This window comes from Panulirus ornatus, chromosome 44 (assembly GCF_036320965.1).
Source record: "Panulirus ornatus isolate Po-2019 chromosome 44, ASM3632096v1, whole genome shotgun sequence".
Taxonomy (NCBI): Eukaryota; Metazoa; Arthropoda; class Malacostraca; order Decapoda; family Palinuridae; genus Panulirus; species Panulirus ornatus.
This window is the reverse complement of record NC_092267.1, coordinates 7,590,330-7,607,502: the sequence shown is the minus strand read 5'-3', so window position 1 is coordinate 7,607,502 and position 17,173 is coordinate 7,590,330. Positions and strand designations below refer to the sequence as shown.

At 37.6% G+C, this 17,173-nt stretch overlaps 2 protein-coding genes across 14 annotated transcripts in view; one reads left to right on the top strand and one right to left on the bottom strand.

Moving 5' to 3' along the window:
• The window catches only part of unc79 (UNC-79 domain-containing protein), a 216,704-nt gene that overhangs the window by 99,176 nt on the left and 100,355 nt on the right, over positions 1-17,173 (top strand). The window lies entirely within an intron of this gene.
• The window catches only part of LOC139762701 (alkylglycerol monooxygenase-like), a 255,753-nt gene that overhangs the window by 154,645 nt on the left and 83,935 nt on the right, over positions 1-17,173 (bottom strand). The window lies entirely within an intron of this gene.

Sequence of the window (17,173 nt, the reverse complement as noted above, 5' to 3'; positions counted from 1 at the left end):
CTCTCATTCCCTGGCTTGACTCCCACAGTTCATGGGCCACTGATATACATATATTGAGGAAATGTTCCTGGGTCTACAACCATCACTAAATAACTAAAGTCATAAAAATGTAATTTTGTATCTATCATTAATGATAAGATTGACAGAAAAAAAAATCCTTGGAATGGTATATTTCATTTCTGTATGACTTCTTACACTTTGTTTATAAACTTAAAAGATGATTTTTATATGAAAAAAATAGTATGGTTTTGAATGAGCTTCTCTGGTAGTATATTCGTTGCCTATTAAAATGTAATCATGGGAACAGTGCTTCTTTCTTGTCAAAACTTCAGTGTATGTGAGAACCCCTAATTGTTGTTTTTACCATTGTTGATGTTATTCTTGTTTTTATTCTACTCATGTTCTTTTTCTAAATATCTTTGTTTTCAGGCTAATACTAATTTTCATCCAAAGCACATAGGCATGCATGTTTATGTGCATGCACTCATGCACATATGCATGCACATTTTTACATTGTTTGAAACCAGCCTATTTAGGTTTTTACCAGTGATATACATTGGACTTTTGGTCAGGCACACTTTCTTAACCACTGAGCATTTCACACACACCCACACACATGCACCAAAGAGAGATTAATAAAGCTGGAGATTGATAGGTGTAAATCACTTATGCTTTTTAGGGCTGAAAGAGGATTATATATATAAAAAAAAAGTATGTTCAATAAAAGAGCATTTAAGGCCATACAAATGGTCGACATTGGGGTTTCTATAACAAAAGAAAGGATTCATCTGGCCATGAGGTACTTATGGAGGCAAAGAAATTTGAAAAATGGTAGAATTCAGTTAGGTATTCATCATACATGACAGACCAAAAGAAAAAAGGGAGGAAAAACAAAATATACTGCCAGAGGGCAAAAAATGGAAGACTCCCAAATGAAGCAAGAGGACAGAAATAATCTGCCACCACTGCTGAGAAATCAGGAATGTTAAGTGATGGACTTATCAGACTGAAAGTTATGCATGAAATGCAGATGGACTTATGGTAAATGGTAAGGAGCTGGAATTCAAGGTCCGAATTAGAAAATTTCACCTGATTTTATTGGTGCAGTAAAGACAAAGCTTATAAAGAGAAAAGATCTCACCTGGTCTGTTGAGAGGGGTACATGAAAGCAAGAGGGGAAAGAGAAGACAAAGGTGGAGGAAGACTGATTCTTCTAATGAGAGATTGGTTTAAAATTCAGAAAATAATGGTATATGGCCCATTCAAAAAATACATAATGAGAAGAGTAACTGTAGCAAATTTATGATGAAAACAATGAAGGGACAAATTAAGATGTTACATGAAGCAGTAAAACATGCACTTCTCAGAGATGGGCATTTCAGTAAAAAAAAGAATCACAGGGGAACTTAAATTTTCATGAAGGCAGAGAATCTTGGAGAAACAAGTTATTAGTGTATATAGACTAATTTCTATACCAGCATGCCACTAAGTCACTAGGATTAGAGAGATTGTTACACCATCATTATTAGATCTTATCTTCACACATAATAGCACTTATTTTGAGAGTACCATATATGATACATCAGATGTAAAACATTACCATGTAATGGAGTTTGACTCAGGTAAATGAGGATATAAGAAGAGAAGCATTGAAACCGGGCTCACAGAAAACATAAGTATGGAAATTATACAAAATTCAGTTATTTCTATGGTAAAGGAGACATGCACCCTTGGATCCTTGATGATAGCAAATGAATGAATTTTCCACATGTAAGAGTGATAAAGAGTACACCAAGAGACCAATGGAAAATACAGAATATTCATAAGCGTACTGCAGTAAAACAAAACAAGAAAATTACATATTGGCTTACACTAACATGTACATACACCGTAAGAACCTAACTGGTCTGTTGATCTCTGTTTGCAGACTTCTTGTGGTATTACACCAGCCTCTGCACCACAACATTACACCATACACTTTACTGCACTTGTATTTCTATTTTTATTTACTTGATAAACATATAGCACATAAGAAATGTACTGGAAACAGCACTCCATAAAACACTTAATCTGACAGAAATATATTTCATGTACCTACACAAACTATCTCTGGGGATAGGGAAAAAGAATACTGCATGCTGTAGAAAGTGACTAAAAGGTGTGGGGTGGGGGTGGGGGGTGGAAATCCTCCCGTTCAGTTTTTACTTTATCAAAAGAGGGAACAGAGAAGGGGGCTCAGTCCTCTGTTCTTGATGCTACCTCACTAACATGGAAAATGGCAAATATGCATGAAAAGAAAACTAATAAACATGTGCTGAAATTTTCCTTCAGTTAACTTCACAAAATAAACTGCCATTTTTCTGTAAGTCGGATCTTAACTGAATAAGCATATAACACTTAAAGAACTACAAAATAAATTTTTCAAATGAAATATTTTTTTTCTGGTGTGTTGATTAATTTTCGAGTAAATATGAATGTGATAAAGATACTTTTTCAATAAACACATAATCTAACATGAATGATAATGAGACTTCTGTTTTCTTTATTTGCTGTCATTCAATTTCTTCGATGCTCATTCTTTAAAACGAATGATAAAGAAACTGTCATCTGTCAGTTGTAAAAGAACCTTGAGTCACGTGCTGTAGACATTAATTTCCTTTCTCATATAATAGATGTACATACTGTATACTTTAGCACTGCAAATAAAAGGAGAAAAATGAAAAATATAGTGATTTTAAAGTTTACTGACTAATTTCATATTCAGGCAATGGTGTGTTGCACCTGCTTTCATCACTAATTCGATCTATAGCATCAAGGTCTAATGTATCATCAAATGGTGTAAGGCTTGGTGCCATTGCAGGTGTAAAGCTAGACTCTATTGTAGGAGTAGGGCTATCCTTACATAACTCATTAAAACTAGGATTCACATCATTATAGATGTGGTAAATTCTAGGCACTGGGTGTAAAAAACAATGTCAACCTGGTGATACATCCTCATCCATTCTTATTTATATATATATATATATATATATATATATATATATATATATATATATATATATATATATATATATATATATATATATATATCTTCCACAAAGCTTTTACTACTTCTCCTCTGTTTACCAAATCATTTTCCCTAACCCTCTCACTTTGCACACCACCTCGACCAAGACACCCTATATCTGCCACTCTATCATCAAACACATTCAACAAACCTTCAAAATACTCACTCCATCTCCTTCTCAGATCACCACTACTTGTTATCACCTCCCCATTTGCGCCCTTCACTGAAGTTCCCATTTGCTCCCTTGTCTTACGCACTTTATTTACCTCCTTCCAGAACATCTTTTTATTCTCCCTAAAATTTAATGATACTCTCTCACCCCAACTCTCATTTGCCCTCTTTTTCACCTCTTGCACCTTTCTCTTGACCTCCTGCAAGGCAGCAGGTTTGGATGGTATTGCAGTGGAATTTATTAAAAAAGGGGGTGACTGTATTATTGACTGGTTGGTAAGGTTATTTAATGTATGTATGACTCATGGTGAGGTGCCTGAGGATTGGCAGAATGCGTGCATAGTGCCATTGTACAAAGGCAAAGGGGATAAGAGTGAGTGCTCAAATTACAGAGGTATAAGTTTGTTGAGTATTCCTGGTAAATTATATGGGAGGGTATTGATTGAGAGGGTGAAGGCATGTACAGAGCATCAGATTGGGGAAGAGCAGTGTGGTTTCAGAAGTGGTAGAGGATGTGTGGATCAGGTGTTTGCTTTGAAGAATGTATGTGAGAAATACTTAGAAAAGCAAATGGATTTGTATGTAGCATTTATGGATCTGGAGAAGGCATATGATAGACTTGATAGAGATGCTCTGTGGAAGGTATTAAGAATATATAGTGTGGGAGGCAAGTTGTTAGAAGCAGTGAAAAGTTTTTATCGAGGATGTATGGCATGTGTTCGTGTAGGAAGAGAGGAAAGTGATTGGTTCTCAGTGAATGTAGGTTTGCAGCAGGGGTGTGTGATGTCTCCATGGTTGTTTAATTTGTTTATGGATGGGGTTGTTAGGGAGGTAAATGCAAGAGTTTTGGAAAGAGGGGCAAGTATGAAGTCTGTTGGGGATGAGAGAGCTTGGGAAGTGAGTCAGTTGTTGTTCGCTGATGATACAGCGCTGGTGGCTGATTCATGTGAGAAACTGCAGAAGCTGGTGACTGAGTTTGGTAAAGTGTGTGAAAGAAGAAAGTTAAGAGTAAATGTGAATAAGAGCAAGGTTGTTAGGTACAGTAGGTTTGAGGGTCAAGTCAATTGGGAGGTAAGTTTGAATGGAGAAAAACTGGAGGAAGTAAAGTGTTTTAGATATCTGGGAGTGGATCTGGCAGTGGATGGAACCATGGAAGCGGAAGTGAATCATAGGGTGGGGGAGGGGGCGAAAATCCTGGGAGCCTTGAAGAATGTGTGGAAGTCGAGAACATTATCTCGGAAAGCAAAAATGGGTATGTTTGAAGGAATAGTGGTTCCAACAATGTTGTATGGTTGCAAGGCGTGGGCTATGGATAGAGTGGTGCGCAGGAGGATGGATGTGCTGGAAATGAGATGTTTGAGGACAATGTGTGGTGTGAGGTGGTTTGATCGAGTAAGTAACGTAAGGGTAAGAGAGATGTGTGGAAATAAAAAGAGCGTGGTTGAGAGAGCAGAAGAGGGTGTTTTGAAATGGTTTGGGCACATGGAGAGAAGAGTGAGGAAAGATTGACCAAGAGGATATATGTGTCGGAGGTGGAGGGAACGAGGAGAAGTGGGAGACCAAATTGGAGGTGGAAAGATGGAGTCAAAAAGATTTTGTGTGATCGGGGCCTGAACATGCAGGAGGGTGAAAGGAGGGCAAGGAATAGAGTGAATTGGATCGATGTGGTATACCGGGGTTGACGTGCTGTCAGTGGATTGAATCAGGGCATGTGAAGCATCTGGGGTAAACCATGGAAAGCTGTGTAGGTATGTATATTTGCGTGTGTGGACATATGTATATACATGTGTATGGGGGTGGGTTGGGCCATTTCTTTCGTCTGTTTCCTTGTGCTACCTCGCAAGCGCGGGAGACAGCGACAAAGTATAAAAAAAAAAAAAAAATATATATATATATATATATATATATATATATATATATATATATATATATATATATATATACTATCCCTGGGGATAGGGGAGAAAGAATACTTCCCACATATTCCCTGCGTGTTGTAGAAGGCGACTAAAAGGGAAGGGAGCAGGGGGCTGGAAATCCTCCCCTCTCATTTTTTTTTTTTTTTTTTTTTTTTTTTTTCCAAAAAAAGGAACAGAGAAGGGGGCCAGGTGAGGATATTCCCTCAAAGGCCCAGTCCTCTGCTCTTAACGCTACCTCGCTAATGCGGGAAATAGCGAATAGTCTGAAAGAAAAGAAAGATATATATATATATATATATATATATATATATATATATATATATATATATATATATATATATATATATATATATATATATATATAGCGAGGTAGCGCGAGGAAGCAGACGAAAGAAATGGCCCAACCCACCCGCGTACACATGTAAATACATACACGTCCACACACGTAAATATACATACCTATACATCTCAACGTATACATATATATATATACAAACAGACATATACATATATACACATGTACATAATTCATACTGTCTGTCTTTATTCATTCCCATCACCACCTCGCCACACATTGAAATAACAACCCCCTCCACCCTCATGTGTGCGAGGTAGCGCTAGAAAAGACAACAAAGGCCCCATTTGTTCACACTTAGTCTCTAGCTGTCATGTAATAATGCACCAAAACCACAGCTCCCTTTCCACATCCAGGCCCCACAGAACTTTCCATGGTTTACTCCAGACGCTTCACATGCCCTGGTTCAATCCATTGACAGTACGTCGACCCTGGTATACCACATCGATCCAATTCAAATACAAATTACCAAATAATTTTCCCTAACCCCCTCACTTCGCACACCACCTCGACCAAAACACCTTATATCTGCCACTCTATCATCAAACACATTCAACAAACCTTCAAAATACTCACTCCATCTCCTTCTCACATCACCACTACTTGTTATCACCTCCCCATTTGCCCCTTCACTGAAGTTCCCATTTGTTCCCTTGTCTTATGCACTTCATTTACCTCCTTCCAAAATATCTTTTTATTCTCCCTAAAATTTAATATATATATATATATATATATATATATATATATATATATATATATATATATATATATATATATATATATATATATATATTCTTTCAGTAGATTTTAGGGAGAATAAAAAGATGTTCTGGAAGGAGGTAAATAGGGTGCGTAAGACAAGGGAGCAAATGGGAACTTCAGTGAAGGGCGTAAATGGGGAGGTGATAACAAGTAGTGGTGATGTGAGAAGGAGATGGAATGAGTATTTTGAAGGTTTGTTGAATGTGTCTGATGACAGAGTGGCAGATATAGGGTGTTTGGGTCGAGGAGGTGTGCAAAGTGAGAGGGTTAGGGAAAATGATTTGGTGAACAGAGAAGAGGTAGTAAAAGCTTTGCGGAAGATGAAAGCCGGCAAGGCAGCAGGTTTGGATGGTATTGCAGTGGAATTTATTAAAAAAGGGGGTGACTGTATTGTTGACTGGTTGGTAAGGTTATTCAATGTATGTATGACTCATGGTGAGGTGCCTGAGGATTGGCGGAATGCGTGCATAGTGCCATTGTACAAAGGCAAAGGGGATAAGAGTGAGTGCTCAAATTACAGAGGTATAAGTTTGTTGAGTATTCCTGGTAAATTATATGGGAGGGTATTGATTGAGAGGGTGAAGGCATGTACAGAGCATCAGATTGGGGAAGAGCAGTGTGGTTTCAGAAGTGGGAGAGGATGTGTGGATCAGGTGTTTGCTTTGAAGAATGTATGTGAGAAATACTTAGAAAAGCAAATGGATTTGTATGTAGCATTTATGGATCTGGAGAAGGCATATGATAGAGTTGATAGAGATGCTCTGTGGAAGGTATTAAGAATATATGGTGTGGGAGGCAAGTTGTTAGAAGCAGTGAAAAGTTTTTATCGAGGATGTAAGGCATGTGTACGTGTAGGAAGAGAGGAAAGTGATTGGTTCTCAGTGAATGTAGGTTTGCGGCAGGGGTGTGTGATGTCTCCATGGTTGTTTAATTTGTTTATGGATGGGGTTGTTAGGGAGGTAAATGCAAGAGTCTTGGAAAGAGGGGCAAGTATGAGGTCTGTTGGGGATGAGAGAGCTTGGGAAGTGAGTCAGTTGTTGTTCGCTGATGATACAGCGCTGGTGGCGGATTCATGTGAGAAACTGCAGAAGCTGGTGACGGAGTTTGGTAAAGTGTGTGGAAGAAGAAAGTTAAGAGTAAATGTGAATAAGAGCAAGGTTATTAGGTACAGTAGGGTTGAGGGTCAAGTCAATTGGGAGGTGAGTTTGAATGGAGAAAAACTGGAGGAAGTGAAGTGTTTTAGATATCTGGGAGTGGATCTGTCAGCGGATGGAACCATGGAAGCGGAAGTGGATCATAGGGTGGGGGAGGGGGCGAAAATTTTGGGAGCCTTGAAAAATGTGTGGAAGTCGAGAACATTATCCCGGAAAGCAAAAATGGGTATGTTTGAAGGAATAGTGGTTCCAACAATGTTGTATGGTTGCGAGGCGTGGGCTATGGATAGAGTTGTGCGCAGGAGGATGGATGTGCTGGAAATGAGATGTTTGAGGACAATGTGTGGTGTGAGGTGGTTTGATCGAGTAAGTAACGTAAGGGTAAGAGAGATGTGTGGAAATAAAAAGAGCGTGGTTGAGAGAGCAGAAGAGGGTGTTTTGAAATGGTTTGGGCACATGGAGAGAATGAGTGAGGAAAGATTGACCAAGAGGATATATGTGTCGGAGGTGGAGGGAACGAGGAGAAGAGGGAGACCAAATTGGAGGTGGAAAGATGGAGTGAAAAGGATTTTGTGTGATCGGGGCCTGAACATGCAGGAGGGTGAAAGGAGGGCAAGGAATAGAGTGAATTGGAGCGATGTGGTATACAGGGGTTGACGTGCTGTCAGTGGATTGAATCAAGGCATGTGAAGCGTCCGGGGTAAACCATGGAAAGCTGTGTAGGTATGTATATTTGCGTGTGTGGACGTGTGTATGTACATGTGTATGGGGAGGGTTGGGCCATTTCTTTCGTCTGTTTCCTTGCGCTACCTCGCAAACGCGGGACACAGCGACAAAGTATGAAAAAAAAAAAAAAAAAAAAAATATATTTCGTCTGTTTCCTTGCGCTGCCTCGCTGGCGCGGGGGACGGCAACGGGGCAAAGTGAATAAATATATAAATATATATAGGGGAGAAAGAATACTTCCCACGTATTCCCTGCATGTCGTAGAAGGCGACTAAAAGGGAAGGGAGCGGGGGGCTGGAAATCCTCCCCTCTCATTTTTTTTTTAAATTTTCCAAAAGAAGGAACAGAGAAGGGGGCCATATGAGGATATTCCCTCAAAGGCCCAGTCCTCTGTTCTTAACGCTACCTCGCTAATGCGGGAAATGGCGAATAGTATGAAAAAAAAAAAAAAAAAAAAATATATATATATATATATATATATATATATATATATATATATATATATATTCTTTCTTTTTCTTTCATACTATTTGCCATTTCCCGCGTTAGCAAGGTAGCGTTAAGAACAGAGGACTGGGCCTCTGAGGGAATATCCTCACCTGGCCTCGTTCTCTGTTCCTTCTTTTGGAAAATCAAAAAAAAAACAAGAGGGGAGGATTTCCGGCCCCCCGCTCCCTCCCCTTTTAGTCGCCTTCTACGACACGCAGGGAATACGTGGGAAGTATTCTTTCTCCCCTATCCCCAGGGATAATATATATATATATATATATATATATATATATATATATATATATATATATATATATATATATATACACACAAGATGCATAGGTCAGTGATAGGATTGTTACACAATAATAAACTGAGATATAGGTCTGGTTGGCCTATCAACAAGATCGTCAAATTTTTCCTTGGGAAGAGTTACACTTCTCATTAAGTCCCATCTACCCATGTAACTCCTTGACGTTACAGGCAAGTGTAGAAACTCCTTGGCGTTACAGGCAAGTGGACGGCCAGTGATACATTTTCCCTGTGCTTGATGATACTTGAACCATTCGTAGAGCATTTCGTTTGACTGAGCTAACTTAGACTTGTGTAGGTTCCTACATTCTTTCACTATTTCCTTATGTTCATTAACACACAGAACTTCAAAAGCTTAACTTTTTGTCACTTAAATCATAAACCGAGGATGAACCAATATTGTACTCAGTCATAATTCTGCTACAAGGTTCACCTCTGCCCAGACACCTGAGTCATAATTCTGCTCCATGGTTCACCTATGGTCAATCTTCTGCTATTACGATAGAAAAACCCTTTCTCTTTGTACCAGAATGCACGCTACTGTCCTATGAAGCCATACCAGTGGGTAAAAATCAACAAATTGTACTTTATTGAAACATGCCAAAATCATGCACCCACATTGCTGCAAATCCTACGATCATTGATAAACTATGTTAAGTACTACAATACATGAATTTCAGCATTATACTGCACCATGGCATATAGAATATATTAGTTCATTTTACTGTATATATTTTGATTTTAAAGTATTCAGTTATTTTACAAGATCATAATTTGAATGCTTCATACCCTCCTCCTCCATTCCTCCCCTACTTCCCCGGTGATCAATGCATTAAATTCTTTGTTATACAGTATCACAGCAGTGTAAGATATTTTGACTCACTTTTTCATTTTACATATAGTGTGCAGTATTTTAATTCTGCATGTGTTTCTTTAATTCTATAATGTAAAGAAGAACACCTTGTTTATTTGTCCTTATTGTGAATTTTTTACCATGGGATGGAGGAGATTAGGTGGTTAAAAGTATACGTCATAGTTATCATTGTACTGAAATGGAAAGTTAAACAATCTGGCAGTTAACTGAATGTACTGTAAATTAAGTGGGTGCCCTGTGTACAGATATTTTTCTGGATTATTTTATCTCTACTGGGAAGAATTGGATTGTGCCACTTGTGTGTGTTTTTATCCAAACAAGGAAACATTCAACAGTGCCAATTTTTTTTCCTTTCTGGTTAACTGAATCATGTATACACAAGAGTTCATTGCATACACTTGAAAGACCACTTGAAATGTTGTTCAGTATTTTGATAACGAGATCTAATGTACCAAGGGATGACCATGGTGTGTAAAGCACCAGATAAGATAACCAGAAAGCATATAGACGATTTTTTGCCAAGAAACTCCATCTAGATGGCCAGAAAGAACTCAACACTACCCCTTAGGAGTTGGTGAAAAAGACAGATCTTCAGGCAGGAATAAAGGGTTGACTTCTCCGATGGAGAGAATATTATCTTTGTGAAAGGGAAAAGACACATGTCAGAGGAGCCTCCTCCAGATGGGTCAAGGTGACCAGTGGAGTACTAAAGAGTTCTATGATGGGACATTGCTCTTCTTAATTAGTGTGAATAACTTGCCTGAAGGTAAGGACTCCTACCTGGATATGTTTGCAGAAGATGCAAAGGTCATGAGGAAATTGAAAAGTAAGGAGGATTGCATCAACTTACATGGGGATCTCAGCAGACTCCTAATTTGGTCTGATACATGGTTGATAAAACTCAACATGAGCAAATATACAGTAATAAAGATGAGGAAAAGTGAAAGAAGGCCTGAATAGAGTTATTCAACTGAAATAAGCTTCAGGAATCTGAGCATGAGAAAGACTTGGGAGACGATGTCATCCACATTTCTCTAAAGAAAGATATTAGGATTGTTTTATTTATATCAAGAACGAAGTATTTAGCAAGCTCGTCATAGCATGCTCTTCATAACCTATATAAGACCAAAACTATAGTATGTTTCTCAAGTTTGGATACAGCACCTAAAGAAGCACAAAAACGTAACAGAAGGTCTAGAGAAGGGCAACAAAACTGGTACTGTACCAGAGGTAAAAGAACTGACATACAGGCAAAGGCTAGAGGCTTTACATTTGACCACCTGGGACAGGAGAAGAGTGAGTAGTGACCTGATCTCAACCTTTAATTTTTTCAAACAGATCAATGATCTGGTCTGTGAACAGTTTAAAAGATGTAGGGATAGAGCAACCAGAGGACATAACATGAAATTAAGCAAGAAGTTTGTAAAAATGAAAAAGGTGTAAAGAAGTACAATATTTTTATAAGAAAGTTGGATGAATGGAATAGAATGACTGAGGACATTGTTAATGTGGATACCATACATGAATTTAAGAATTAGCATGATAGTAGAAAATGTTTCAGATGGGTCCTCAAGAGTGTAAAACTTTCTCCCTATACAGTACAGAAACAAAATCACACACAGAGACTGTTCAATAAGACTCTAGAGAAAGAGGTATTTCCAAAGAGGTGGAAAAGGGAAAATTGTTTCATTGATAAGTGGTTTATAAGACTCTGGAAAAAATAATCAGAAAAAATAAATGACTGCCTTCAAATGAGCATCTTCATATCTGAGAGACATAGCTTCAGAGAAAGAGGTCTTGCATCATGAACCGGCTGGACTTCCATGACAGGATGAGTTTGGTCTCAAGTAGAGAGATAAATGGCTTGACTTTGTGTTCCTAGACTGCCAGTAAGCCTTTGACACTGTAATCAGAGGTTGATTAAGAAGCTAGAGCTACTTGACACCACCCTACACAACAATGATAAAAAGTGGTTGGCCAATTTTATAATCAGCAAACATGAGAGAGTCACTCATAGTTGCTTCACATCTAAAACACTTAAACTCTACATTGAGTTCTCCAAACAGCAGTTCTTTCCCCAACTCTCTTCAGTCTCTTCTTACATGACCTCCCATTACCTTTTCCTAACAACATGCAGACGACCTCACAACATCCTGACACCACAATAACAACAACAAACATGCAGCACTACATTTCACGGGTGAAACAGTGGCTCACCCAAAACAGAATGTCTGGATCTCCACAGCAGTCCTCAGTCATTCTTTTAAATTACAGTCATCTTGAATGGACAAGCACTCTCAGTGAACAAAACACCAACCAATGTAGGCATCACTTACAACACACACATGACATTCTCTTCCAACACCAGTGGCATCAACAAAATAGCAATACATAAAGTAAGTGTCCCCAGAAACTAACATGCACCAGATCTAGAGAAGAAAAAGGATCCCTTAACATCTTGCATGAACAATTTATCCACTTCCATTTAAACTATGCCTCCCTTGCCTGATTTTCCATCCTCTCAAAAGCAAATATAACAAAGCTGCAAACTACCCAAAATAATGCATTGAGAACAAGCATTGTTTCCTGGCAACCACAGACACAACATCTACACAATATAAGAAAGATCCTCCCAATACATTCCCACCTTCATGTGCTCACCACTCAATTCTGTGCAATATTACTAAACCCCTCCAACCCAAACCACTCCAAAGCTTTCCTCTACCAAACCATTATCATAGATGCCCCATCCCCTGACAAATAAAGCTCTGACTAAACACCTACACACTGAATAGATATCCCACTGTCACCTACACAACATGGCTTTAAACCCAAGCACTCCACCACCACATTATGTATAGACCTTGCACATCCTCACACAAAAGATACTTGCTGCCACCTTCCAAAACAGTGAGAGACAGTTGTTCTGTCCATTTGTCTCCATCTACATCTATTTGTTATTACCCTAATTATTCCGTATGGGGAGAGAACTCAAAACTCCTGAATTTTTTTGCCTTCAATAAGATTTTAACCCTTTCACTGCGGCAGTCCTATAATGTGCTGTACTTTCTGCGGGTGGGATAAGCTCAAATATTCTAAAAAAATTTTACCTCCATGGGCCTGCTATTCCTGTTCACCAGAATATAATTTTCTGCATTAAATGATATATGACTTGCCCTTTTTTTCTGCTTCACTACCAAGTGTATTAGATGCTCTGGGAGTAGTAAGGCATATGTAGTGAGATGTATGGTATTTTTGGAAGTGTTTTTATTAGTAACTAATATGATTACAGGTTTTCATTTGTAATATCTGTTACCTTGCAAGCGTGACACAGTTTCACAAATTACTGCATAATGTGGGGCATAGATATTGTAAAGGTTTTTTTGACATCTTGACACATGTTGACCAGTGTGTCGAAAACATTTAAGCTGTAGCATCTGGTAACACTGTGTAGGATGCCATCGCAAGAATTGATAACTTTGTATGTATTCCCTAGCTGCAATGAATAGGGAAAAAATTACTGGGAAATATTCACCCCAGTCACAGTGAATGGGTTAAATATTTGTATGCTGCCATCATTCACAGTTTCATTGCAAAGGCTATTCCTACCATCCACCTACCTTACATTAAAACTACTTCTTCACATTCTTCCAGAGAATTATTTTGCCATGCTTCTTTTAATGACTTCTGGTTACTCTGTTGTTGCATCTCTTGACATCATCCAACCAAATAAAAACTTAATCCAATGGTGGTGATCCGATTACCACCTATCTTATCTCTCCTTCTCAGTTGGTAAATATGAAGCATTCAGCCTCTCATTGTAGCTCAGCTATATTAAACCATTGACTGTGGCTCTTATGAATATTAGGTGTATCCCAAGTGCACCAGTTTTTAATAAACAAATGTTGATTTTTTGCTTTACCATTCACAATTTACTTTTTCTGAAACATGAAATATATAACAATATGATGAAACTTGTGTGTATGGTGAACTTCCTAAATGAATATGCATTCAGGCTGCAACTCTGCTTGTTGTACAAAGTCTCACTCTATTTCATGATATATACATATTTCAAAGCAGGAGGGCTTCAACTAACAACAGGGTTAAATTCCCAAACAACTTATTGCAGTCCAGTCCATCATAAGTCCAACCATTGAAATCCATATTATGGAACTTGGTAGACTGAGGGTTACAGGGACAAAAAGGGTGGCACACAACGGTTATCTCCATCACCTCATGAACCATCTGATTTGACTAATGTTGCTACATCAAAGGTAATTCAGAAAATATGTAATTAACAGAGACACATTAAGAATATAAAGGTCACAGAATGAGGGAGACCCAAAGACTTGACTATAAAAATGAGTTTTTAACCAGTATCAAACCTCCTAAGCACCTCTAATTTACCCTCAAAGGTCATATCCTTATGTTCTGTACTCCCCAAAGAATATTTAAGAGTCTGTCCAAGCATTTCAAAATGATTACACTTGTGGGTGCAGTATGGAATGGGATTGCACTGAACATGAACAAATATATTTTGCCAGTTGATGGGATTCAAAGCAAATGTTCTTTTAGATGTTGAAAATATATAGATTAAAAACTTTCATTTATTCCAACATGAAGCAAGTTGAAACATAGAGTGCAAGTTGATGCAACATACTTTAATTCTAAAGAACCTTAAGTTTAAAGTATGGGAAGTTGAAGTGCCCTAACTTGAAGCCTTCCTGTATGCAGTTATGTTATGATTTTCCAATTTCCAGTGATATATGTTCAGTTGTTTATATACAATATTCATAAGGATTTATATACATTATCTATATATTTTCTTTGCTGCCCATTCATTTGCTGTACTGTACTTTGCTGTACTTAAGCAGGTGCCTGTCAGATCTCCCTCTTGTTTCCTCTTCAATATGTGGCCAGAGTAAAGCATGATATAATAATTATATCATGTCTGATGCATTTACTCTCCATGCTAGTATGTGTAAAGACAAAGTCTCGGAGACATAGTGTATCAGCCTCCCTAGGTCTCATATGCTCCATGATGTGCTGTGTCTTTCTGTAGGTTTCAATTAGTATGTTTATTGTAGTATAACAGAGTCTTCTAATTATTCCTTATACTGTATTCCATGTGGACCTCACAATACTGCTAATAGCCATAGCTAAGAAAAGAAAACTGTAGTGATATTTCCTCTTCCTTATCCTCAGTGCACTCTTCCCCAGTGGCCCTTCCCTTGGCTCTCCTTACCACCAGCACTTAAGACAGTTCTCCCCGTATAACAGATACAGTCTGTAATTCACGTCGTAAATCATGTTTTCTCGATGTTTAGTTTAGTATTTCGTTACAGAAAAACAAGCTTATGAATAATGTTCAACAATTTATTCTAGCATATGTATGTCATGCTTGGATTTCATTCAGGAAAAACTTAAACTCACTTTAGTGGAAAACTCACTCGAATGGATGGAGTAGTCTGAATTGATCTGGATAACTGGGACTTCATTGTATATATATGGATACAAGCATATTATAGAAGCTTGTTGTATGTGGTTAAAAAATGCAGATGCTTAGATATATTACCTTAATCCAAATACATGTGGTGGAATTGACCATAGTATCAAGGACTAATGCTTAAATGTGATCTTTCTTCTGTAATGAAAGAGTGCTTTTTCATATATGTTAGTTGCAATCTTAATTTGTTGTGCATTACATGATCAGTGAATGAATAAAAAAAACTTGGAAAGTTACACCTTGAATTATGTATAAACATGAATAAATGTCTTTTAATAAACCAAGTGGGAAGTCATGCATTACAGATTATGAACGATGAGTATAAGTATATGAATGGACTCTTTCCTTTGTACACTGTCTTGTAACCCACTTATAAAAGAACTGTTGTATTGAAGATTGATATATAATTATGATCATCTTTCAGGATTCTAAGAATCCTCTCTCCTATATATGTATCATAATTTATATTTGGAATTAGCCACACATTACTATACCTAAAACACAGCTGGTCCATGGATAAGGAACAACATTTGCATGAAGTTACATGTTTTACAGTAATGTCCATTGCTATGGAGGAAGTCCTTAATCATTTAATGATATGAGGTATATACTGTAGCAAAGACCTCCTACCAGATAGTGTTTTTGACATTGCCACAGGACAAATAGTGTCTAGAATTTGATGAGTAACACATGGCTGCTTGCTGGTGTCCCAGATGCCACAGCAGGAATGCCAGAAACCAGACTTGGATATGCAATTAATGACAATCAGTAAGCATCTCTGGCATTATAAAAGGACTACCAGTGTCCAGTATGCAAATCTTTTATTTGAAGGACAGTAATTCCACTTACTGGCATATACCAGTTTATCCCAGGATGAAGAAGTCTTGGTTATTCATGCAGGCAAGGAAAATTAGCAGTTAAGAGTGACATCTTTTGGGTTAAGCAGTGCCACAGATTCTTACTGGGTAAATATCAAATTTCATAAGAAGTGGTAATTGCAGCACATCTCAAAAGATTTTTTGGGTTACAGCATATTCAAAAGGAAGCCGTGTCAGGATAAATTACTTTATTCATAGATATTTTCTGAGAAACTAGGTTTCATCAGATGAAGGAAGCTGTTCTCCTTAGCTGTATCTGGTCACTTTCTAGAAAGGATTCATCATCAGAATTCTGAGTATGAGAATTTTCAAACAGATGTTTAGAAGAAAGCATAGAGAGTGATTAACAGGTAATCTTTTACATAATGTTCAACCTTTCACTCAGAGAAGGTACCAACCAGTTTGTTAATCTTTTGAGGCCTTTCTGAGTAATGTTGAAGAATTTACTGTAATAGAATTAGTATATTTAGAGTTTTCCCTAGTTTGTTTCATGACAAATATGTAACTAGCAATGTCATTTTGTACAGTTTTTCTAACCCTGTATGGAGTCATTTGAATTTTTTTTTTTGTCCTCTTTCAAGGGAATCTGTAGTTTCCCCATCTCAGACAAAACAATATATGTCAATTCTTTTTATCTTTCACTATCTGAAAGCTATGTAGGCAGTGTAGCTGTAAAACCTTTGTTTATAAAGGTTGTGCTCCTTTCAGGAATTAAATCAGGAGGAAGTTATTGAAATTCATGCAGTTAAGGTACAAGAATATGCTAAAGTTTGAGATCATCTTTTATGTGTAAAGATAATTCCATACCCACAGTTTCTTACTGAAAATAAGACTGTTAGATTTTAGAATATGCATGTTTTGACACTGCCCTGGAAAATTTCTTAGGAATATCATCCTTTATGTCCGCTGAAAACTCGCATACTTTTGGTTGCTTAGATAATTACTTAGAGCATTTATTGG